Source organism: Ovis aries, chromosome 1 (assembly GCF_016772045.2).
Source record: "Ovis aries strain OAR_USU_Benz2616 breed Rambouillet chromosome 1, ARS-UI_Ramb_v3.0, whole genome shotgun sequence".
Taxonomy (NCBI): Eukaryota; Metazoa; Chordata; class Mammalia; order Artiodactyla; family Bovidae; genus Ovis; species Ovis aries.
In genome coordinates, this window is record NC_056054.1 from 207,648,036 (window position 1) to 207,674,831 (window position 26,796).

The window sequence follows — 26,796 nt, forward strand, 5'->3', positions numbered from 1 at the left end:
GAAGTTATCCACATCCTAATTCTCAGAAGTTGTGAATGTTATCTTATATGGCAAAAGCGACTTTGCAGGTCTAATTAAGAATCTTGAGATGGGTAGACTATCCTGGATCCTTTAAGTGGACCTACATATAATCACAATATTCTTAAAAGGCAGAGAGAGGGGGATATTTGCCTATAGAGGAGAGGGCAAACTGATGATGAACACAGAGACTGGAGTGATGTGTTTTGAAGAAAAGGGAAGGAACCACCATCCAAATGATGAAGTGAAAGTCTCTCAGTTGTGCCTGCCTCTTTGCAACCCCATGGGCTATCCATGGAATTCTCCAGGCCAGAATCCTGGAGTGGGTAGCCTTTCTCTTCTCCAGGGTGTCTTCCCAACCCAGGGATTGAACCCAGGTCTCCCGCATTGCAGGCAGATTCTTTACCCACTGAGCCACAAGGGAAGCCCCCAAGAGATGAAGGTGGATTCTAGAAGCTGGAAAAGGCAAATTAATGGATTCTTTCTCCAGAGCTTCTAAAAAGACCCTACTCTGCCTAGATTTTTACTTTAGCCAAGTGAATCAGATCTCAGACTTATGAAATTCAGAACTCTAATAGTAAAAATTTGTGCTGTTTTAAAGGCTTAAGCTTTTAAAGGTTTAATTCCACTAAGGTCTTGGTAATCTTTTACAGCAGTGTTAGGAAACAAAAAGATACTTCAAATAGTTGAAGAGCATTATAGCTTCTCAAGCCTCTCAATAAAGAATCATGTAGCCCAAAAGGACTGAGACTCTTGTTTAAAAATATTTAAGCAAAAAGCAGTGGCACTTCCTGGTGCCCAGCATCATCCAACTTATATAAATATCTCTGTTCTAAAATGGTTCCCTATGTTTTGCTTATTTGTTTTTGAGGTGGGTTTTCTCAACTAAAGCCTATCAACTCATATTTATGATGTCAAATTTCTACCCTGTCTGGTCTTGGGAACTTTCTCCAACTCTGAGAAAATAAAGGAAAACAGAAATACCGATGGTACCAGTACACGTGGCTCCACTGCTATAGACTATTTCAAAGTTCTCTTTAACTGAAACTTAGCTCTTTTGTTCTAAGAAGTTCAGCAGGCTGCATAACTGCCTTCTGCTAAAGAGCTTTAAATAATCCCTGCCCCAAACTATTTTTGGTATCCAGGACAATAGATTATTATAGGCAAAAGGAAAAATTCAGGGCAGTACTCCAAAAATAGGCCATCTCATTTTAAAATGAATTATCTGTTACTTGGTCCCAGGGTATCTTGCAGGGACAAAAAAAAATTCCCCAGGGGAGCAAAGCAAGGACCTTGATGGCATTTTGGGCAGCAAGTTTCATTTTCTTCTATCTTGTTCATTATTTAAGTTTGATCAATTTCCTGTGTTCATTTACATAACTTTACATCTTACCATGTTCCCCCAATAACTGGATAGTCTGGCAATTTCGACTTAACACTCCTAATATAGCTCTTGTATTTTTTTTAGCAAAGTCCAAAATGGTAAGAAAATTCCAAATCTCAGCATCTATGTTCTGTACTTTGCTGTATTATTTGTATTTTAACAGATGTATGAATTTATATATATTATTATTATATCATTTGCAAACAAAGATACAGCAACAACATCATAATTCCACAGTTGCCAGTTTTATGCTAAACACTTTTGTTGGTGTCTCTAATTATTCTATATATAGGCAAGTTACATTTCTTTCACTATTTATATTCTCTCAGAAGAACAAATTCAATTGAATTTACATCAACCTGCATTTGTGGAGAAAATACAATGTATTAATACTACCAGACAACATGCCAGACACTGGTTATAAAAGTGGCGTGCACGTGTTCCCCTTATTTAAGAGCTCATAGGCAAGAAAGTGATACAAATATGCAAAAGAAACCCGTTCCAAAATGTGAGAATAATGTAACTACAGATGCAAAAGGACAAATAAAGAGGGAATCTTTTCTCTTTGGAAAGGGGAAGGGGAAGCTAGAGCAAAGACGTCTTTGGTTTGGGCTCAGGGTTTTTGAAGGATATTTTGTTTTGAGGGGGCCAGGTTTCTGTTTTGTTTACAGGGCAAAGAATGTGATAGGGAAGTATATTTCAGAAGCTAACAGATCAAAGACAATACAAATGCCTGGTATATTTGGGGGGGGAAAGCATCCACATTAATAGGAATACAGATGTCACCTACATTGTAAGCCCTTCAGAAAAAGCACTAAAGGTAAGCTAAGCAAAGAGTGCAAGGGGTGTTTTAGACTATATTTATCTACTTCCTTGTTTCAAATGTATAGATACACATGAGCACACAGGCAGAAACATTAGACTCTTCATCTTCCAACACCTTCATCTTCAGGCCAGTTCCCTGCTTCCATGTGCAGGAATGAAGAAAGGAGACAGAACAGATAGAAGAAAAAAAAAAAAAAAAAAGGTGGGCTGGAAATCAAAAGCTTAAATTCAAACCTAAGTCACTACCTATTAGTGACTGTATTTTCCATTTTGATTTTCCCAGAGCTTCAGTTGCTATTGAAGAATGGAAATAGAAATGAAAATAACTGCCTTGCCCACTTTGTCAGGTGATTGTACATGTCAATCACAAAAATGAGCTGTCAGCTCTGAAATATTGTTAAGTATTAGTTTATTTACGTGTATTACCGCTAATTCTTATAACAGTTGGTGAAGTGAGATGTATTAATCTCATTTTTCAAATGATTAAAGAGAAACAAATGAGATTTTTTAATATCTGTATTGAGATGTAATTGACATAAAATACTGTGAAAGTTTAAGAAATACAGTGTGTTGATTAGATACACTTACATACTGCAGAATGATTACCATCATATCACATAATTACCTTTTTTGTATGTGTGTGGTGAGAACATTTAAGATCTACTCTCTTAGCAACTTGTAAGAATAATATAGTACTGTTAACTATAATGACCATGTTGTATATTAGATTTCTAGAACTTATTCATCTTATCACTGAAAAGTTTATATTCTTTCATCAGTATTTCCCCATTTCTCCCACCCTGATAACCATCATTTTATTTTATGTTTCTATGAATTGCACATATATGTGATGTGTGCAATATTTGTTCTTCTCTGTCTGACTTACTTCCCTTATCCTAATATCCTTAAAGTTCATCCATGTTTTTGTGAAAGATGAAATTTCCTTCTTTCTCATGATTGAAAATATTCCATTCTATGTATGTGTGTGTGTGCATGTATGTATATATGTATGTATGTGTGAAATTACAAAAACCTGACTAGCCAAAGCAATCCTGAGAAAGAAAAAAAAACACTGGAGGCATCACACTTCCTGATTTCAGACTGTATTACAAAGCAATAGTAACCAAAACAGTGTGGTATTAGCATAAAAACAGATACATAGACCACTGGAACAGAACAGAAAGCCCAGACATAAACCCATGTGTATGCCAAACTAATTTTTGACAAAGGGTTCAAAAAATGTATGATGAGGAAAGGACTGTCTCTTCAATAAATGATGTTGGAAAAACTGGATATCCAAATGCAAAGGAAAGAAACTAGGCCCCTATTTTACACATTTGAACAATTAACTCAAAATTAGTCAAAGACTTGAATGTAAAACCAGAAACTAAAATTTCTAAAAAACATATAGAAAAAGCTCTGACCTTGGTCTAGGTAATTATTTTTCTAGAAGTACAGACAATGAAAGCAAAAATAAACAAGTAGGACTACATCCAACTACAGAGCTTCTGCACAGTAAAGGAAATGATAAATAATTTGAAAAGGCAACTAATGGAATGGGAAAAGACATATCAGGCCATATGTCTGATAAGGGGTTAATATCCAAAATGCATAAAAAATGCATACACCTCAATAGCAAAAATAAATAGTCCAATTTTAAAAAGAGAAAAGGATCTGAATAAACATTTTAAAAAAAGATATACAGTTGGCCAATATGTATATGAAAAGGTGCCCAGTATCAGTAATTATCAGGGGAATGCAAATCAAAACCACAGTGTGATACCTCACATCTCTTGGATGACTATTATCAAAAAGAAAATAACAAATGTTGTTAAGGATGTAGAGTAAAGGCAACTGTAGGTGGGAATGTAAATTGGTACACTTATTGTGAAAAACAGTATGGAGATTTCCCAAAAAATTAAAAATTTAAACTTACATATTATTCAGCTTTTTTTCTTTCTAAAGATTACTTTGGCTAATACGGGGTCTTTTGCAGTCCCATACAAAATTTAGGATTTTTTTTCTATTTCTGTGGGAAAAAAAGCTATTTGAATTTTGATGGGGATTACATTGAATCTGCCAGTTGCTTTAAATACTGTAGACATTTTAACAATATTAATTCTTCCAATCCATGAAAATAGAATCTTTCCAATTATTTGTGTCTTCTTTAATTTCTTTCATCAATGTCTGGAGAGATAACCATTTAAGAAATGCTTCTTTGTTTGCTGCAGTCATGTAGAACTCCTAATTGAAAGCCACACTGGTTATCACAACAGACTATCTAGGGACCTGTCCTTTGAATGGCAACCACAAAACCTGGGGTGCAGCTGTGTTAAAAGTCCTTCCAGAGAGATACTAGTGGCTCAAAGTGGCCCATTTTGATGCAGATTTTCTTGTTTAACCAATGTGTAGGAGTCACTCTGTTCCTGTATTTCTTTCAGAGAGAATCACTTCACATTTAGTGTGTCTTTGGGAGAAGTTCAGGCGCCTCCTATATTGCTATCTTTAAAGAACATCTTCAGAAATAAATGAGATTAAATATTTGTTTCCAAAGCTGTAGACTTAGATAGTAATGATTTTGGACCTGAACTTACTCAGATTGGTTCAAAAACTGATACTTATTTCTTCTTACTCACAGATGATCAAATGAGATGAAGTATTTTGTTGTTTTGTGTGAGGTGAAGCAAGTTTTAAAAGTAGGCACTGTAAATGTTGCTTGACTGATTACTGAGATTGTTCAGAGATTCTGCACTTTGAGAGTTTAAAATTGTCAGACGAAATCATCAATTGAATACAAAACTACAGTGTAACCAGAAGTTTTTGTCATACTATACCCTGGGCTGTAGCCTTTGGTACAGACTTTTCACTCCTGATTTGTCCGCCACCTTTTAAACATGATTGAATGTTTAAATTCAATCTATATGGATCTAGATTACCTAGTAGGGGTTCATACCATTGCTGAGAGTCTAAGAATCTGATAGTCTAGGGGCATGGTAACCACTAACAATGAGTCACCAAGTAAGTCGTTTTCTTTTCAATTTTCTTTCAATATATTTGGATTACATGAGAGAAGGAATCTTATTTTTGTGCTATTTTTTTTAACATCTCCTTAATACTTGATCGTTTCTTTTTTCGAAGAAAGCCAAAATTCAGGCTCAAATCTTTCAGTGGGAAGGTTTATCTCCTTAATTCTTTTTTATAAGATAGAATCTGTTTTTATTTTCTTAGTTGTTAAATATCTTCTATGAATGGCAACTAAGTCTGATTTTCTAGGTAATGATATGTCACTTACTTTTTAATAAATTTATTTTAGTAAAATAAAGGTCAGTTAATTCAAATAAATATCATGTAAATAATAGCTCACATGGTACTCAGTTATGGCAAAAAAATCATCAAGATGGTTCACAAATGATGAAGTACATGACATTATAGTTTATTCAAACCCCCTCAAATTATAAATACAAGTCTTAAGTGAAGGTTAGTTTGGGGCAAAAAACAGAACTACTTCTGCTACCCTCTATCTTTGTTGTCGCCGTTAACCAACCTGCCTCCCCAAGTTCTGAAGATTTTCTCTTCCTTTCCCATTCCTTTTTTCCTCTAACACTTAATTTTATATTGGCAAGTTGTTTCTTTGACTGGAATTTCAGTGGTATTTGTATTTATTGTATCTGATTCACACTGTTGGTTAAGTACATGTTAACTTGATTGTCAAGAAGCCATCCCATCATTTAAACGATAATAAAGGTTTACATGCAATTGGAATCCACATGTTCTTGACTGAAGATATTTTTATTTTATTAATAAATAATAATAAAGCTTAGAATATTATTTTAATGTTGACAAGTTAAAAACAGTACTTATGCTTGATTTTAAGGAACTCAACTAAATTGGAACATATTTTTTTAATATCAGGAGTGGTAGTAGCCTAACATAAATGCTATGAACATAAATGCAGTTTAATTCAATTAATGTTTGTTAAATGCCAACTATTTGCCAGTCACTGTGCTCAGCACTGAAGATACAAGAGAAATTTAATATCCTAATAGCTATAATTTATTGGGCATGTTTAATTTAGCATGCCATTTACTTCTTTCAACAGCCGTCTAAGATAGAATACTGTTACCCCTATTTTATAGATGAAGGAACTTGGGTTCACAAGGTTTAGATAACGCATCTAATGGCATACAGCCAGCAAGTGCCAAGATCAGAGTTTTAATCTGTTTGAGGCTAATCCTCATGTTCTTGATATTCACTGTTTCACCTGTGAGAGTCCCAAACTTGAGTAGCTTATCATTTAACCAGATTCATATATGGTTTCTGCCCTCGAAAAACTAACTGTTTGGGAAGGGAAAAACTCAAAATATCAAAAAGGAGGACAAATAATTTCTAATGTTCCAAGTGAATATAATATCCATATACATGGCCAGTGGTCAAAACTACATTGAAGTTGAACACATTGGAAGACTTCTTCTGCCTCAACTGGCCAAGAAGTCTAGGGTTCAAAGAAGCAAAGATGATTTGAAAAGGTGTTTAATGCAGATCAATGGAAATGTGCAAATGAATAGAAGATTAGAAGAGAGCAGCCAAGGGATGTTAAATAGTCCATTACAGTTAGAGCAGAGAGTATACATTAATAAGCACAGGGACAGAAATGGAAAGGTTGATGGATAGGTCATGAAGTGCTTGAATGGCAGGCTTTGGGTTTTATTCTAGAATCAAGGGATCTATGGAAGGTTCTTGAGCAGAGGAAAAGTGTGAAGATAGTGCTTTAAGAAGATCCATCTTGCACATGCATGCAGGTTAAGTCAGGAGGGGAAAGGAATGAGGAACCAGAAGCATGGAATTGTAGTAGCGTGATGATGAAAGTTTGGAATGGGAGGTAGCCAAGGATCAGAAAATATCGGACACCTCTATCTATTTATTAATCACTCATAGATTATACATCCAAGGCTCCCTCCAGGCTCTGGATCTCTAGGTCTCCTCTGTAGAAGAAGGCCATGGTAAGGAGATTGGGGAAGTGGTGAATGAAATTCCCACCAAGACATGATTACAAGAGGAAAGAAAGTAAAATATCTTAAGATAGTGTGATTCAGGGTTAAGTAAAACACCAATGCAGGTAATGCTAAAGGCACTATAGAGAACTAGCAGGAGGGGATGGAAATCCTTGAAGTCAGATAAAACCATATAAGCACAGACTCAGTTCAGTTCAGTCACTCAGTCGTGTCTGACTCTTTGCGACCCCATGAATCGCAGCACACCAGGCCTCCCTGTCCATCACCAACTCCCGGAGTTAACACAGACTCGTGTCCATTGAGTCAGTGATGCCATCCAGCCATCTCATCCTCTGTCGTCTCCTTCTCCTCCTGCCCCCAATCCTTCCCAGCATCAGTCTTTTCCAATGAGTCAACTCTGCATGAGGTGGCCAAAGTACTGGAGTTTCAGCTTTAGCATCATTCCTTCCAAAGAAATCCCAGGGCTGATCTCCTTCAGAATGGACTGGTTGGATCTCCTTGCAGTCCAAGGGACTCTCAAGAGTCTTCTCCAACACCACAGTTCAAAAGCATCAAATCTTTGGCACTCAGCTTTCTCCACAGTCCAAATCTCACATCCATACATGACCACTGGAGAAACCATAGCCTTGACTAGACGGACCTTAGTCGGCAAAGTAATGCCTCTGCTTTTGAATATGCTATCTAAGTTGGTCATAACTTTTCTTCCAAGGAGTAAGCGTCTTTTAATTTCATGGCTGCAGTCACTATCTGCAGTGATTTTGGAGCCCCCAAAAATAAAGTCTGGCACTGTTTCCACTGTTTCCCCATCTGTTTCCCATGAAGTGATAGGACCAGATGCCATGATTTTAGTTCTCTGAATGTTAGGCTTTAAGCCAACTTTTTCACTGTCTACTTTCACTTTCATCAAGAGGCTTTTTAGTTCCTCTTCACTTTCTGCCATAAGGGTGGTGTCATCTGCATATCTGAGGTTATTGATATTTCTCTCAGCAATCTTGATTCCAGTTTGTGTTTCTTCCAGCCCAGCGTTTCTCATGATGTACTCTGCATAGAAGTTAAATGAGCAGGGTGACAATACACAGCCTTGACGTACTCCTTTTCCTATTTGGAACCAGTCTGTTGTGCTATGTCCAGTTCTAACTGTTGCTTCCTGACCTGCATATAGGTTTCTCAAGAGGCAGGTCAGGTGATCTGGTATTCTCATCTCTTTCAGAATTTTCCACAGTTTCTTGTGATCCACACAGTCAAAGGCTTTGGCATAGTCAAGAAAGCAGAAATAGATGTTTTTCGGGAACTCTCTTGCTTTTTCCATGATCCAGCAGATGTTGGCAATTTGATCTCTGGTTCCTCTGCCTTTTCTAAAACCAGCTTGAACATCTAGAAGTTCATGGTTCACGTATTGCTGAAGCCTGGCGTGGAGAATTTTGAGCATTACTTTACTAGCATGTGAGATGAGTGCAATTGTGTGGTAGTTTGAGCATTCTTTGCCATTGTGTTTCTTTGGGATTGGAATAAAAACTGACCTTTTCCAGTCCTGTGGCCACTGCTGAGTTTTCCAAATTTGCTGGCATATTGAGTGGAGCACTTTCACAGCATCATCTTTTAGGATTTGAAATAGCTCCACTGGAATTCCATTACCTCCTCTAGCTTTCTTTGTAGTGATGCTTTCTAAGGCCCATTTGACTTCATATTGCAGGATGTCTGGCTCTAGGTGAGTGATCACACCATCGTGATCATCTTGATCATGAAGATCTTTTTGTATAGTTTTTCTGTGTATTCTTGCCACCTCTTCTTAATATCTTCTGCTTCTTTTAGGTCCATACCATTTCTGCCCTTTATTGTGCCCATATTTGCATGAAATGTTCCCTTGGTATCTCTAATTTTCTTGAAGAGATCTCTAGTCTTTCCCATTCTGTTGTTTTCCTCTATTTTTTTGCATTGATCACTGAGGAAGGCTTTCTTATCTCTCCTTGCTATTCTTTGGAACTCTGCATTCAGATGTTTATATCCTTCCTTTTCTCCTTTGCTTTTCTGCACAAAGAGAAATGAGTGTGCATGTATGTGTGCCCACATGTGTGTATGGCAAACAATCTTTGTTCTGTAGCTTTCTGAAAGTCTTGCTGAAACCAGGACTGAGGAAAAATATCATTTCAGATCTTTGGAATTCTGCCTCAATAAGGTATTATCTGAAGTGTTTTTGCTGCATATTGCCAGAAAAGTATTTTGTGGTTTGAAATGGAAACCTGTTCTGACATGTAACTGCTGTTTAGTAATTTGTAGTAGTTTGCAGTTGTGTATATTTTGTATTTGCCTTATTATGTGACTGGTCATTTAAGAACCATAATTAGGACCTAGTAAGCTATAAATAAGGTAGATTTTAATTTTGACAGATTCTTTAGTGATTACCCCTGGCACAATAGCTACACTTGCATGAGCTTCTTAAATAAAAACTGCATGATGATCTCTCCATCTGTCAAAGTCACATAATTAAAAGCATCAGCAGTGCATAGAATTAGCACTTCAGGTTTTGTTCACAGGTTTGGACAGCATCCATCTTCAGTTTGACAGATGGAATTGTTTTTTCTTTATTTCTCCATTCTTCTCTTGTTTCTGTGGCTATGTAAGTCCCTATTGAGGGCCCCTGGGAAGACTAAGAAACAGGGACCTGAGATAATTGACTACAGGCAGGATCCGTTACCTTGCTTCATTATTTATCACCAGACGTAAGCTGAGACTGTGTGCCATTAAAGAGGGTATCAATCTGCCCTGTTATCCTTTGGCATGGGAGAAAGCTATTATAAGGGCACACAAGGACACTTGGCATTCTCTAAGATGGAAAGGTGAATTATTTGCTTCTTGGTGGCGTTTTGTGAGCATCTGTATATACTTGACTGTTAGAGTTACTAACTACAGAGTCATCACTTTCACCTGCATATTCTAGCTCTAATTGTCACATTAAATAATAATAATAAAGCCAGCATTGGGCTTCCCTGGGGGCTTAGATGGTCAAGAGTCTACCTGCAGTGCAGTGCAGGAGATCTGGGATTGATCCCTGGATCGGGAAGATACCCTGGAGAAGGAAATGGCAACCCACTCCAGTGTTCTTGCATGGAAAATCTCATGGACAGAGAAGCCTGGCAAGCTACAGTTCACGGGGTCACAAAGAGTCGGACGCGACCGGAGAGACTTCACTCCCGCTTTTCAGTCAGCATTGTGAATGCTGTGTCATGGGCACAATCCTCATGCATTTTTGCATTTTATAGATGAACATACAGAGAGCTAAAATCTTGCCCAAAGTTTATACTTAGTAACAGAACCAAAATTTGACTCTCTACTCAAAATAGTCTACATAAGTAGAAAAGTAGTTGGTAGAGAGCCTTTTTTTTTTCCCAAACACGGAAGAACCTCATAAAGAGAATAGAAAATTAATAAATAATTATTTGACTCAAAGTGTAAATACAACCAATATTCAAATAAGTAGAGGATTGTGTTCTAAAATGTATTTGTAAATTAGCTGTTTGGCATTTATTCATAAAATGATATGATGTCTGGGATATCTTTCAAAATAGTGGGAGAGAGTGAAGACGAAGTAAGATCAGTTATGAGTTAATAATTGTTAAAGTTGGTGATAGTTACATACAGGTTTATAATACTGTTCTCTCTATATTTGTATGTTTAAATTTTTTCATAATAAAAATTCTTTGAAGAAACTGATGAAAACCTAGCAGCTTCTCTTTGGAAACATGTATGGCTACATATACATAAATGCATATATGGACCATTACACACAAAATTCTCAAGAACCTTTGTAGCATATAGTAATAAGATAGATAAAATAGATGGTTGGATAAATAGATAGTGATTTTTTGTAAGGAATTGACTGGGGACCAAGTGGAGACAATGGTATAAGTTGTATCCCATGTCTAAGTCTGAAAGCAGTAGAAGTCTAATGTCCCAATTCTGTCAGAAAGCAAATATTCTCACTTTACCTTTTGTTCTCCATTTAGGCCCTCAGTGGTTTGCATGGTGCCAACCCACATTGGGGAAGGCAATCTGCTTTACTCTGTCTACCAATTCAAATGTCAATTTCATTCCACAGACACATCTAGTTTATTCAAGTATTTGGACACCCAATGGCTCAATCAGGTTGACACATGAAGTTAATCATCACAGTCTTAATAGATCATAATACATCCAGAAGCAAAAACAAAAAGAACCAGGCAAACAATTACCTAATGAAATTTCAGATCCCTCAATTAATCCGTGATCACAAGGAACTTGATAGATATGCTGGTACTTATATCCATAAACACCAAGTTTAAAATCCCTGAATGGAAAGCTGTCAACTTACATTATGTTAGCTGTATCTGAGACATAAGTAATTGGTTTTCCTTACAGTCCCAGCTACTACTTCTACCTCCCTTCCTCTCTCTCCCTCCGAGCCTCCCTTCATTCTTTCCTTCCTTCCAGAAAAATTTGTTGACCAAATGCTAGCAGGTATAGTGCTAGGCACTAGGAATACAAGGTACTAGGAACCAGAAATATTGTCCTAGTGAGAATCAGTTTTATAATTTCCATGCAAAAGAGGCTTAGAAGTAAAAACTGGTTGAAAGAAGGGCAGGACATTTGTCTTGAATCTTTTTTTGTGCAACACTTGACATACCACTGATGAAATGCCAATTGTGCATATCAAGTAATGCAGGGAGATGTTAAATAGTACATAACCACCTTCCCATCCTTTGATACTGTCCATGGCCCTGCCCTTCACCCCAAAATCTAGTGAGGAAGATAGACAGTAAATAAATAAAGTGCTGCTAATTGTGGTAAATACTATGGAGAAAAATACCTGTATCAAAATATAATAACAAAGCTTAATTTATATTGGGAGGTCTTTAAGGCTCTGTCTCCAAATGTAGCCACGTTCTAAGTAGTAGAGGTTAGGACATCCATTACATGAGCTGTAGGAAGACACAATTCAGCCCCTAGTGAATTCTCAAAGGTCATCCAGAAAAAAAGATGGGTGGAAGTGGGATAGGAAATTACATTGTAATTTTGGTGGCAAAGTACAAGGAAACTTCTGATAACTTCTGTTTCCTCTAACATGTCTTATGCAATGTCATTAGCAAAGAAATGGCAATGATGGGAGGAGCAGATGGGAGGTCAGAGGAGAATAGAGAAGATATGAACTGGAAGTTACTATGGATGGAAGATCAAGTTTATTTTAAGAAGAGATTTCTGGATGAAACGGGGGCCGACTATACAGAGTGAAGTAAGCCAGAAAGAAAAACACCAATACAGTATACTAATGCATATATATGAAATTTAGAAAGATGGTACCGATAACCCTGTATGCTAGACAGTAAAAGAGACGCAGATGTATAGAACAGTCTTTTGGACTCTGTGGGAGAGGGAGAGGGTGGGATGATTTGGGAGAATGGCATTGAAACATGTATAATATCAAATAAGAAATGAATCGCCAGTCTAGGTTCTATGCAGGATACAGGATGCTTGGAGCTGGTGCACTGGGATGACCCAGAGGGACAGTATGGGGAGGGATGTGGGAGGGGGGGTTCAGGATGAGGAACACGTGTACACCCGTGGCGGATTCATGTTGATGTATGGCAAAACCAATACAATATTGTAAAGTAATTAGCCTCCAATTAAAATAAATAATTTTTTTAAAAAAAGAAGAAGAGATTTCTGGGCAGTGTCAAGGACTGAGGTGAGACAAATTAACAATTTAAGTCTATCCAGCAGTGTAGTTTTTCTCTGCCATGTACATAGCTGCTCTGGTGAAGGTTCAACAGATATGAGTGATGGGTTCATTCAGAATGGGATTTTGTCAGGGAGATGTGTTACAGAGGAGAGGGTCAGGGGCTCATTGTGATACTGGGCTGTGGAATCCAGGCTAGATAACCATGGAGATGAAGGAAGGTAGAGAATAATGGCTATTAAGCATATAGAGAAATCAGTTAATTAGAAGCAGGAAATGTATTTAGTGATATTGTATTCTCTCGGCTGCTGGACACCCAGAAACACCTACCTTATCCACAGACCAAAAGCTCTAAAATAGGCCCTGCTGCCATCTTATCTATAGAGATGAATGTATCTTCCCAGAAAGGTTATTTCACTTCAAACCCCCTAATCCAGAGGCTGAGAAATTCCCATTGTCTCCCCAAATAGTATCAAGATAGGAAAATTCAAATCACTTTGCCGTATTGCTGAGCATATTGAAGACTCCTAGACCTAACTTCCTAACTTCACCCTGCTCTTCATGCCTCATTACTTACCGGTTAAAATGGTGTCTAAAATAGCTCTGAAGTACTTACTACATTTGGTTGTCAGAGATTTGGGAAAGTGGAGGTTGGTGCTGAGAAACTTTGTGCTAAGACTAAAGATCTAAATGTCAAATGCTAATAGAAATTCACCAAAGGATTTGCTTAAAAAATGGCAAAATTCATTATTTTCAGAATTTTAATTGGTTGTTTAAACTTTCTGCATTAAACTTCTCTCCGCATCAAAAACACATACAAGATTTATTTCGCACAAGTATGTCAAGTAATGCTTTTTGACCAAACCAAGCAGACTTAACTTAATGACTATAGTGATGGGCCTAGTCCCAATTGCATTAATTGGTAAAATATTTATGATCCACAGTATCATAATGTATGTGCAAATATAAGTGGGATGTTGAGTGACCCAGATAACACTGAAAGTGCCTTGTCTAGGATTAGATTAATTCTACTAGACATTGTTCTTTGATGCTTTTTGGGCCTAAGGACAACTGAAGAGAAACTCCAAAGAAGGGACAGGAAAGAAAAAGTTGGGAAAACCCCCTCAAGAATGTATGCCTAAAATTTGCACTTAGCAGCTCAACTTCACACAGAAATGAGAAAACAATATCAATCTATGGCTTACCTACTCTGTGTTAGGTCCTTTTACATCCATCATTCTGTTATATTATAAAAATGATATTGCAAGGTAGATGTATACTGATTAGAAAACTAAACTTAGCAAGGATAAATGACTTACCCAAAGTCATATGCTTAGTAACTGGCAAGCCATGATTCCAACTTAACTTTGTCTGGTTCATGAAACTCTGTCCCCATCCTGTACTTCTTCAAGAACAGCCCCCTTTCTACTATCATACCTGTTATTCTGTCTACCCCTTGAGAATTTGTGCTTCCCTGGTGGCTCAGACAGTAAAGCATCTGCCTGCAATGTGGGAGACCTGGGTTCGATTCCTGGGTCAGGAAGTTCCCCTGGAGAAGGAAATGGCAATCCACTCCAGCACTCTTGCCTGGAAAATCCCGTGGACGGAGGAGCCTGATAGGCTGCAGTCCATGAGGTCGCAAAGAGTTGGACACGACTGAGCAACTTCACTTTCACTTTCACTTTCATGGTTGTTTGTCATATTCCTTGAATGCATTTTCACCTAGATAAAAATGTTGGAAGGGCAATACACAGTACATGTTCAAAATTGTCCACATAATTCTCATTGTGTCTCTTGAGAAAATGGCCTATTGGACTAGATCATATTCAATTCATTTATTAATTATGGCCTCACCATTTCCACTAAGGACATGAGGAACTGACAAATTAGCCAATAATCCTGATTATTAATTTATTTGAATCTCATTTATTTTAACAATAAATTCAAAATATTTGACTTGTGATCATCATTTTAAAATATTTAAGAATGAATAAGATAATATACACTAAAAACTATGGAGTGTTTACAAGAAAAGTAGTAAGCAAAATCCAATAGTAGCTTTATTAATAACATCAAACATCTGCTATATTGTACAGGCCTTCCTACTGAAAATACAGGAGCCTTGGCAACCCCTGGGAGGTAGTGAGAAATATAGAAGATCAGGCCTCCCTGAGTCAGAATACACAGTTTAACAACATCACTAGTCTATGTGTAGGAACATTAATAGTTGAGAAGCATTATTCTAATATATTTACTTTCAGTAACCAGCATGTAAGCGTACATGGAATCACTCTTGCTGGAGGAATTTTTGAAATAGAAGAAAGAATAAGAGTTTAGGTGTCAGACTGGTGTTAACACTTCCTAGTTTTGCGACTTTGGGCAAGTTTTTTTTTTTTTTTTTTCCATTGAAAGAAAATTTCTTTACAATGTTGTGTTGGTTTCTGCTGTACAACAATGCAGATCAGCAATAATTATACAAATATCCCTTCCCTCTTGAGCCTCCCTCCACTCCTCACACCCCACAGTTCTTGGTCATCACAGAGCACCAGGCTAGGCTCCCTGTATTATAAAGCAACTTCTCACCAGCTATCTATTTTACACATGATAGTGTATATATATTGATGCTACTTTCTCCATTCTTCCCACTGTCTCCTTACTCTACTATGTTCATCATCCATTCTCTACATATGCATCTCCATTTCTTCCCTGCAAATGGTTCATCAGTACCATTTTTCTAGATACTATATATATGTGTTAACATGTAGTATTTGTTTTTCTTTTTCTGACTTACTGCACTCTGTGTAACCAGCTCTAGGTTCATCCACGTCACTAAAACTGACTCCAACTCATTCTTTTTTGTGGTTAAGTAATATTCCATTGTATATGTACCACATTTTCATCCATTTATCTCCAGATAGACATCTAGATTTCTTCCATGTCCTGCTGCTCAGTCACTTCAGTCGTGTCCGACTCTGTGTGACCCCAGAGGCGGCAGCCCACCAGATCCCCTGTCCCTGGGATTCTCCAGGCAAGAACACTGGAGTGGGTTGCCATTTCCTTCTCCAGTGCATGACAGTGAAAAGTGAAAGTGAAGTTGCTCAGTCGTGTCCAACTCCTAGCGACCCCATGGATTGCAGCCTACCAGGCTCCTCTGCCCATGGGGTTTTCCAGGCAAGAGTACTGGAGTGGGGTGCCATTGTCTTCTCCATTCCATGTCCTAGCTATTGTAAATAGAGCTATAATGAACATTGGGGTACGTGTGTATTTTAGAATTGTGGCTTTCTCAGGGCATATGGCCACTGGTGGGATTCCTGGATTGTATGCATTCCTTTTTATGGCTGAGTAATATTCCACTGTACATATGACCATAGCTTCTTTATCTATTCATCTGTCAATGGATATAGAGGTTGCTTTCATATCCTGCTGCTGCTGCTACTGCTGCTGCTAAGTCACTTCAGTCATGTCCGACTCTGTGCAACCCCAGAGGCGGCAGCCCACCAGGCTCCCCCATCCTTGGGATTCTCCAGGCAAGAACACTGGAGTGGGTTGCCATTTCCTTAGTGCTATAGTGAACTTTGGGGTACATGTGTCTTTTTCAGTTTTGGTTTGCTCAAGGTATATGCCTTGTAGTTGGATTCCTGGGTCGTGTGGTAGTTTTATTCCTACTTTTTAAAGGAATCTCCATATTATTCTCCATAATGGTTGTATCAGTTTACATTCCCACCAACAGTGTACAAGAGTTTCTTTTTCTCCACATCATCTCCATCATATATTGTTTATAGATTTTTTTGATGATGGTCATTCTGACTAGTGTGAGGTAATACTTCATTGTAGTTTTGATTTGCATTTCTCTAATAATTAGTGAAATTGAGCATCTTTTCATGTGTTTATTGGCCATCTGTATGTCTTCTTTGGATAAATGTCTGTTTTTTAATTTTTGATTCATTTTTTGATTGGGCTGTTTATTTTTCTGATATTGAGCTGTACGAACTGCTTATATATTTTGGAGATTAATCCTTTGTCAATTGTTTCCTTAGCAATTATTTTCTCCCATTCTGAATGCTGTTTTTTAATCTTGTTTATTGCTTCATTTACTGTGCAAAAGCTTTTAAGTTTAATTAGGTCCCGTTTGTTTATTTTTGTTTTTATTTCCATTACTCTAGGAGGTAGATCAAAGAGGATCTTGTGATTTATGTCAAAGAGCTTATTGCCTATGTTTTCCTCTAAGAGCTTTATAGTTTCTGGCCTTACATTTAAGTCTTTAATCCATTTTGTTTATTCTTGTGTGTGGTGTTAAGAGGTGTTCTAGTTTCATTCTTTTACATGTAGCTAGCTGTCCACTTTCCCCAGCACCACTTATTGAAGAGACTGTCTTATCTCCAGTGTATATTATTGCCTCTTTTGTCAAAGATAAGGTACCCATAGGTGTATGGGTTTATCTCTGGGCTTTCAATCTTGTTCCATTGGTCTGTAATTCTGTTTTTGTGCCAGTCCCATACTGTCTTAATGACTGTAACTTTGTAGTACAGTCTAAAGTCAGGAAGGTTGATTCCTCCAGCTCCATTCTTCTTTCTCAAGATTTCTTTGGCTATTCAAGTCTTTTGTGTTTCCATACAAATCATTAAATTTTTCGTTCTAGGTCTGTGAAAAATACCATTGGTAGTTTGATAGGGTTTGCAATTGAATCTTTAGATTCAATTTGGGTAGTAGAATCATTTTCACAATACTGATTCTTCCAATGCAAGGACATGGTATATCTCTCCATATGTTTGTGTCATCTTTGATTTCTTTTATTAGTGTCCTATAGTTCTGCATACTTGTCTTTTGTCTCTTTAGGTAGGTTTATTCTTAGGTATTTTATTCTTTTTGTTACTTTTTTAAAAATTCTTTTTGTTATTTTATTCTTTTTGTGGTGAATGGGATTGTTTCCTTAATTTCTCTTCCCGATTTTTCATTGTTACTGTGTAGTAATGCAAGCAATTTCTGTGTATTAATTTTATATCCTGCAACTTTACTAAACTCCCAAACTCATTCTGCAAGGACACCATCACCCTGATACCAAAACCAGATTAAGATATTTTTTTAAAAAAAAATTGCAGGCCAATATCACTGATGAACATAGATGAAAAAATCCTCAGTATAATTCTAGCAAACAGAATCCAACACATTAAAAGGATCATACATATTGATCAAGTGGGCTATATCCCAGGGATGCAAGGTCAATCAGTGTGATATACTGTATTAACAAACTGAAAGGTAAAAACCATATGATCATCTTAATAGACACAGAGAAAGCTTTCAACAAAATTCAACACCCATTTATGATAAAAACTCTGCAAAATGTAGGCAAAGAAGAAACATACCTCATCATAATAAAAGCCATATATGACAAACCAACAGCAATTATTATTCTCAATGGCAAAAAACAAGACAAAGGTGCCCACTCTTACCACTGCTATTCAGCATGGTTTTGGAAGTCTTGGTCATGGCAATCAGAGAAGAAAAATAAATAAAAGAAATCCAGATTGGAAAAGAAGTAAAACTCTCACTGTTTGCAGATGACATGATACTATACATAGAAAATCCTAAAGATGCCATCAAAAAATTACTTGTTATTTATATAACTTGTAAATTACAAGTTATTTAAACCTCTTTAAGTCTGGGAGTCTTTACCTATAAAGATGAGAAAAATAAAAATGGGGCAGAGTGGAAACCAAGAGTAACACAGGCCAAAAGACAACAGGAAAAATGAATTTTGACATAAGGTCTACTGGAATGGAGAAGTGGAGAGCAGATTTTGTAGAATACTCTTGCACTTCATAGTTTATTAGAAATATATACCTGTATAGATTGGCTGACATTTAAGAACTAGAAGAGATTAATTTTGGCTAAGGTTTTACTATGCCTTTTTGCCTTTAAGCAGCTTAAATTTTGGATAAATGGTCATATACTTTAGAACACCAAGAGAAACGGTGAAACAGAGGTGACTTAAGGATATACAATCAATTTAATGGAAAAGTCCATATGAGAAAAACAAAACAAAGTCTTACAAAAATACATCTACATATTATATCTCTCACAATTACTCTTGTGATCTAATGAATTGAGATTTTTTTCTATACTAAAGCTTATAGGTTTTAAAAATCCAGTTTGCTAAATTCTAATGAATAAAATTTACCAAAGATACTTTCTTTTTCAGGAAGAATAATGGTTTAATCAAAACATCTCTAATTTTTTTATCTATTAGTGTGATTCCAAAAATGAGAAAATTAAGCAGAACTTCATCTATTTCAGCATTGATTAAACAAAACAAAAAGTTTTAAATTATAATATCAGATATACTGTTCACTTTCCAGACATGATTTTTTCATATTCTCCTGCAAAATATGGATTATGCAAGTATTTCTTTGAATGATAGCATTATAGCAAATGTTTTTAAGGCAGTGTTTTTTTAAATAAGAAACTAATAATCATACTAATGATAAATTGTAAAACACTCTTTCCACTCTATCTGACATTATCCTTGTCCCACTTTTTTAATTGGAGTATCTTGCACAAATGCATTTGCCTAGAGTTCCAGGTACAGGTAAATGGATGTCTCCAAAATAACATGAAAAATAAAGCTTTACCATTGTTTGACATTGGCTGTTGGGACAAAAATACAATAATATGCTATATTTTTAATGGAGTTTACTGGGGTCAGCTTGGCTGTTGGCATGGAGACTCTTGTTTTTCTGACTAGAGTCCAAGAAAATGAAACCTAACATATTTGAGCAAACCTTAGACGATCCTGTGCACAAAAATTTAAAAATAAAATGCCATTACACAGTACTGGCACCTATGCACATAAAGAAAAACAACAAAAACAACTTTGTGCAACTTATGGTGTTTTGAGGTTTTTAAAAAGCTTCATTCTAATTTTAACAAATCATCATACTGTGTTTGCTCCTTGGAAAAAAGCTAGAACAGAAAAATGATTCAAATAAAAATGTTATATCAGAAACTAGAGGAATCAGAGCAGGATTTATAGCACATATTTCAAAGAAAGTAAGGAGATTATAAAAATCTAAAACAATGCATAATTCATAATAAATCCTGGCATATTTGAAATGTCCTTGAATATTAATTAGGTGCCCAGATAGAAGTGAAAGTGACTTCACTTTCACTTTTTACTTTCATGCATTGGAGAAGGCAATGGCAACCCACTCTGGTGTTCTTGCCTGGAGAATCCCAGGGACAGAGGAGCCTAGTGGGCTGCCATCTATGGGGTTGCACAGAGTCGGACGTGACTGAAGCAACTTAGCAGCAGTAGCAGCAGCAGGAGCAGCCAGATAGAAGTTGCTATACTATACTTTCTGTCCTATGATGAACTTCGAAAAGAAAACTTTTCATATTTGTATAATAATTCAGAAGTGTCTTGCAAATAAAAAGAAAGAAATATCCACTAGGGATTTTGCAATGTAAAGTATGTGATCCTATGAAAAGACTAAATTGAAGAGCTGGAGTACCTCATAAGAATGATTTTTGAATCACAAGTATATTTTATAGATTTTGGGAAAATGGGAAGGGTTGTATCCTAATAATGATTATAAGCTGTTGATATGGGGCTTAAAATTGTCAACAACAAATATATCATTTATCATTTAATGATATCCACAACATAGATGCACCAGTTCCATTGCTCTGCAAAATCTGTGGATCAAAAGTAATCTCTCTTGGAAGTCTATTCCAGGTTTCACATTTCTGTGTGCTCACTAAATATTTTGAGATAGAGTTTCCCCATAGCCCACAAGCTATGAATTTAAACTCTATAGGCAAGCAGTAGTTGACTATGCCAGTTATGCAAATAACAGACTATAGCAAGAAAATTGTATATGGCAAAGAGAATATTTCTTTCTGGAAATATCACTTGTACAATAATAAACCATCTATCTTTTAGGAATCGAAGAACTATTAACATCTAAGTATTGATAGTGTTGAGAAATAATTTAGATAGAAGTAATTGTCTAGCAGAAAACAGGAGATTTAGACAGTTGGGTGGATTTAAAATTACCCAGAACAGAATGATTACTAATAGATATTGCTGTTTTCCCTTACAGTAATAGAGAAACCTCTGTTGTGATAGTTAATTGTTCCAGGCATTCATATAAATTAAGATAAATCAAATTCTCTTAAAATAAACCTTCTAAATATGAAGACTGAAATCAAGCAGTGATCACTTTCATCATCACAAACATGCGCCACATTGCTCAGGATCCTGACTGTATCTGTTTCCTAAGGCTGCCAAAACAAAACCAAACTAAGTGGTTTAAAACGGCAGAAGTGCATTCTCTCACAGGCCAGAAGTCTGAAATTAAGGTGTTGGCAGGGGCATGATCTTTCTGAAGGCTCTGGGGGAGGATGCTTATTTGACTCCTAGTTTCTAGTGGCTGCTGGCATTCACTCTCTTGTTAATGCACCACCCCAATATCTCCATCTGTCTTCACATGGTCTTCTCTGTTTCTGAATCCAGATTTCTCTCTTCTCATAAGGACATCAGTCATTAGATTAGGGCCCAACTTAATCTGGTATAACCTTATTTCCAAATAAGGTCATATTTTGAGGTCCCAGTGTTATCTTTTTGAGCAAAACATAATTCAATCTATAACACTGGCCTAGTGTTAAGTAGTCTAGATGTAGTCATTCACTATCCATTTACAATTATTTATTTGTATCTATTGAGTATCTATTCTATTATGCCAGGTGCTGTTACAAATAATATAGGCTATACCCTTACTCTTAAAGAGTTTATGGTCTGCATTCAAACCAAATCCTATAGCTGTATATACTTTATATTTTAAAATTATATGTAGCTTATAATTTAGCAAAATCTTTTAATTTACATTTCTGTGATTAGTGTTCAAAATATCCTGCCATATATGCTAAGTTCAGTTCAGTTCTGTTCAGTCTCTCAGTTCTGTCTGACTCTTTGCAACCCCATGAACTGCAGCACGCCAGGCCGCCCTGTCCATCACCAACTCCTGGAGTTCACCCAAACTCATGTTCATCGAGTCAGTGATGCTAACCAGCCATCTTACCCTCTGTCATCCCCTTCTCCTCCTGCCCCCAATCCCTCTGGCATCAGGGCCTTTTCCAATGAGTCAACTCTTCTCATGAGGTGGCCAAAGTATTGGAGTTTCAGCTTCAACATCAGTCCTTCCAATGAACACCCAGGACTGATTTCCTTTAGAATGGATTGATTGGATCTCCTTGCAGTCCAAGGGACTCTCAAGAGTCTTCTCCAACACCACACTTCAAAAGCATCAATCCTTCGGTACTCAGGTTTCTTCACAGTCCAACACTCACATCCATACATGACCACTGGAAAAACCATAGCCTTGACTAGATGGACCTTTGTTGGCAAAGTAACATCTCTGCTTTTCAATATGCTATCTAGGTTGGTCATAACTTTCCTTCCAACGAGTAAGTGTTTTTTAATTTCATGGGTGTAATCACCATCTGCAGTGATTTTGGAACCCAAAGTCTGCCACTGTTCCCACTGTTTCGCCATCTATTTCCCATGAAGTGATGGGACCAGATGCCATGATCTTCGTTTTCTGAATGCTGAGCTTTAAGCCAACTTTTTTCACTCTCCTCTTTCACTTTCCTCAAGAAACTTTTTAGTTCCTCTTCATTTTCTGCCATAAGAATGGTGTCATCTGCATATCTTAGGTTATTGATATTTCTCCCAGCAATCTTGGTTCCTGCTTGTGCTTCTTTCAGCCCAGGGTTTCTCATGATGTATTTTACATATAAGTTAAAGAAGCAGGGTGACAATATACAGCCTTGATGTACTCCTTTTCCTATTTGGAACCAGTCTGTTGTTCCATGTCCAGATCTAACTGTTGCTTCCTGACCCGCATATAGGCTTCTCAAGAGGCAGGTCAGGTGGTCTGGTATTCCCATCTCTTTCAGAATTTTCCAAGGTTTGTAGTGATCCACACAGTCAAAGGCTTTGGCATAGCCAATAAAGTAGAAATAGATGTTTTTCTGGAACTCTCTTGCTTTTTCCATGATCCAGCGGATGTTGGCAATTTGATCTCTGGTTCCTCTGCCTTTTCTAAAACCAGCTTGAACATCTGGAAGTTCACAGTTCATGAATTGTTTGAAGCCTGGCTTGGAGAATTTTGAGCACTACTTTACTAGTGTGTGAGATGAGTGCAATTGTGCTAAGTTAGTAGCTACATTATTTTGGGAAAGGGGAGACCAGGACTTAGAGAGGTTAATATTTATTCAAGGCTGCCCATCTGGTAAAAGCAACCAAAGTTGGAACCAATACTGAGGTAAAAATGTAACAGTATAAAATGCTGTATTATATCCACTTGCCATTCCTAATTAATAACAAGTAGCTTTCCTACATATTAGGGTGTTTACAATTCATCATATAGATATATGGTTAAAAACTAAAGAACACTAGCTCATAAAGCAAAGCTTGTGTATTTATTTTAACAAATTTATTTTATTTCTAACTATTCATGATACTACAGCAAACATTCTGTGATTTATTTTCTAAAAAACAGTGTAACACCTTAGGAGTGGCAAGAAGTTATCTCTGTTTTCACTGATGAATAAAGCAAAGCTAGATTTTGACGTAAATTCATAAAATCATAGATCCATTGGAATTTCAGTATTAAATATGTTGAAAGGAATCTTAAAGCTCATGTCATTCAATCCCACATCCCCTCCACAACAGGTATCTAGACAGAAAATCAAGACATTGAAGAATATACAAATGTGAGCATGGTGTATTTATTCCCCTATAATTAATCTACATAATGGACGATACTTTATATATTCTAGACTTCAATGAGTAACAAAACTATGGCAACTCTTAATGAACCAGCATCATATCTGAAGTCATAATGATGGCACGGATGGGGAAATGGTGAGGCAATGGGTGAGCCCAGATTCTATTCCATAACTGTGTGTGTATGTTTTCAGTCTTTCAGACTTCTTTCTGGCACACTCCCTTATGAGAAATGCTTTAGCAGACACACAGTTCTTAGCCCCCTTCAACAAAGCTGCTGCCAGTGCTGAAACCAACATTAAGAAACAGAGAGAAAAAAGCACTCAGGACTGAAACCAAGGTGATAGAGACGTAGACTCAAAATCAGCCAAAAAAGGCAGATGCCAAATGGAAGCATATACTACTCACTTTACAAGACTCTGCAGTAATAGCAAAAATAATGTCATTTTAGCTAATCAATAACAGGGGTGAGGGAGGAGAATGAATAAGCAGAAGAAGGAGCTAGAAAGAAAGCTCTGAGAAGATAAGCTGCTGCTCATGGGCAAACAGCACATTCTGATTAATTTAAAGAAAAAGAATTACATGTTTCAGTGACAGTGAGTCTTTGGGTCATCTGCATGCACTTCTTACTCTCTTAATACGGAAGGATCACCTTATAAGCAAATTACCTGCTTTGGAACTATGTATTCGTATCTTGCAATATGATTTTTTACTCTCCTGAAAACAACCAGAGTGATATTTTCTTATGAATAACTCATCATCTACTATGGTCTCCAAAGTCATTTTTGTCATGCATGCAGGGAACACATCATTCCCCACACTGTAGTTGTATGTCATAGGCTGGACTTTCTCATTTCTCACTATGTTAAGGGCTTTATAGATTTCATACCTCTATTCCTTAAATCCAAAAATCCCTTGACATGACTTTTCTGTTGTGTTTTCTGCCCATAATCTATTCCCTCTTCTGATAACTTCCTTAAGTACGTCCCTTAAACTTTTTGCTCATGTCTTATTTTCAGGGGAAGACATTCTTGAAGGGGGGAAATGAGGCAAGCACAATGAATGCAGCCCTCAGCTCCCTGCAAACCAGCAAGTCTTCACAGGGGCATAGATGAAGTCAGACTAACGAGAGCTGGCTCTGAGATTTCTGTTAGAATCTGGGGAAATGTAACGATTTATTTCTATTCAGGTAATATACAATAGGATAATAGCCTGGGGCTGCCAGTATCATTTGCATGCCTGAAAATAAGCCCAGCTATAGAAAAGTAGAGGCAATAAATGAAGAAATAAATATTGGGTTGGCCAAAAACTTTGTTTGGAATATTCCATAAGGTCTTTTTCCAAAGTGGCCCAAAAGGCCACATTTTGGCCAAGCCATTATTTCTGAATTTAGTGCTTAAGCACCTGGATTCAGCTATGCTTGAAAAAAGACATCTCCTCTGGACTTTTCACTTACTTTGGATAATTATTCCCCTTTGTGCTTAAGCCAGATTAAGTCCAGTTTTCTATTGCTTTCTGTTAAAAGATTTCTGAATACTCAAGCCCTTAGGACCCAACACATTATCTTCAAGATCTATAATTCTTTGCTTCAAAACTGTATACTGTCTTCCATTTCCTTTCTTCTACCCCTAGTCCAACCATGCTTTTCCTGTCAGAATCACATTGATCTAGAAAAGGGGAAGTGTTTTTTATGAAAGATCATTTATTATAAAGATATTTCATGCTTATCCTAAAAATATCAATAAGAATAATACTATATGAACCAAAAAATACAAGACATCTGTTCATCTCACTCCTCACTTCACCCCACTTCAAAAGCAAACATGTGTGTGGTGGGGGGTGGGGGTGGGGGTTGGGCAAGCAATATAAATTTAAAAGTGCAAAAACAACTATTTAAAGAGGTGGTACATCCACATTTCCTAGTGTTCTCAAAATATAAAATTTTTTAAATACACACAATTCTCATATATGTAGTAAAATCCTGCTTTAAGAATCACCACAAAGCAGCCTGCCTCACCCCTCAGAATTTGAGCCATTCTTTTCTCTTATCCTGCAATTCTTTACTTGTTTATTTATTTAATTCTGCTTTATAGTACAGGTAGCTGCCAATACATATTTGACTCCTCTCCAGTTGATAAGAACCCTAAAGTCATGGAATGAGTTTGATTCATCTTTGTGTTCCCAGGATTTAGTCCAGTGGTTAATTTATGTGTTTAAATGAATTAATGGGTGTGTGAAAGATAAATAAGTGATAAAAGATCTCACTGATCAGCATTCTCTAAAGTTGAATTGGGTATGTACACATTCTCCTGTATTTTAATTTAAGCTCATTCTCTAGAGTTTCATGTATATTATCAGAGACCAGGCAATTGATGAGCAAGCCTTTAGCGCCAATTCTCTGGGGAGAGCAAACACTCATCTAACTTCATCCTATCTTTAATCATTATATAATGATGACAGGGAGGGGAAAAATAACCATCTAAGATGCAATTATGATATCTTCTGGAATTTCCAATACAGACTTCAGCTAGTTAATTAAATCTTATAGCCTGAACCCTGTAGCTTTCTTTTTTTTTTGTTTTTTCACCCTGTAGCTTTCTAACCTTGATCCTGTGACTTAGCTAATAAAGAATTCTTGACTTGTTTTGTGACTGAATTTCTATGTAGTAATTAATACCTCATATTTTCCCCTTCATTTTTCCTTAAGTCCTCTAAAGTCTGGAACTGGAATCAAAGTTTTGGAATGATGGATTGGGATGTCTTAAGGACCACAAATTTTTGCCTGCTTGCTCAGATTTCCAAATATTGTTCGTTCCTGGATTTCCATCACCCTGGATCCATCAGTTTTTGTTTATAATCTTCTCAATACTTACTACCCTATTGAACTACCAACTATTCTTGTTTGTCTCCCACCTTGTAAGGTGGGAGGCAATATAGCCTAGTGGGAAAATAGTCAGTCTTAGAATTAAGCCTACATCCAAATCCCAGTTCTGACACATAACAGCTGTGTGATTCTGGGTGAGTTACTTAACTTCTCTGCACTTGTATTTCTTATAAATAG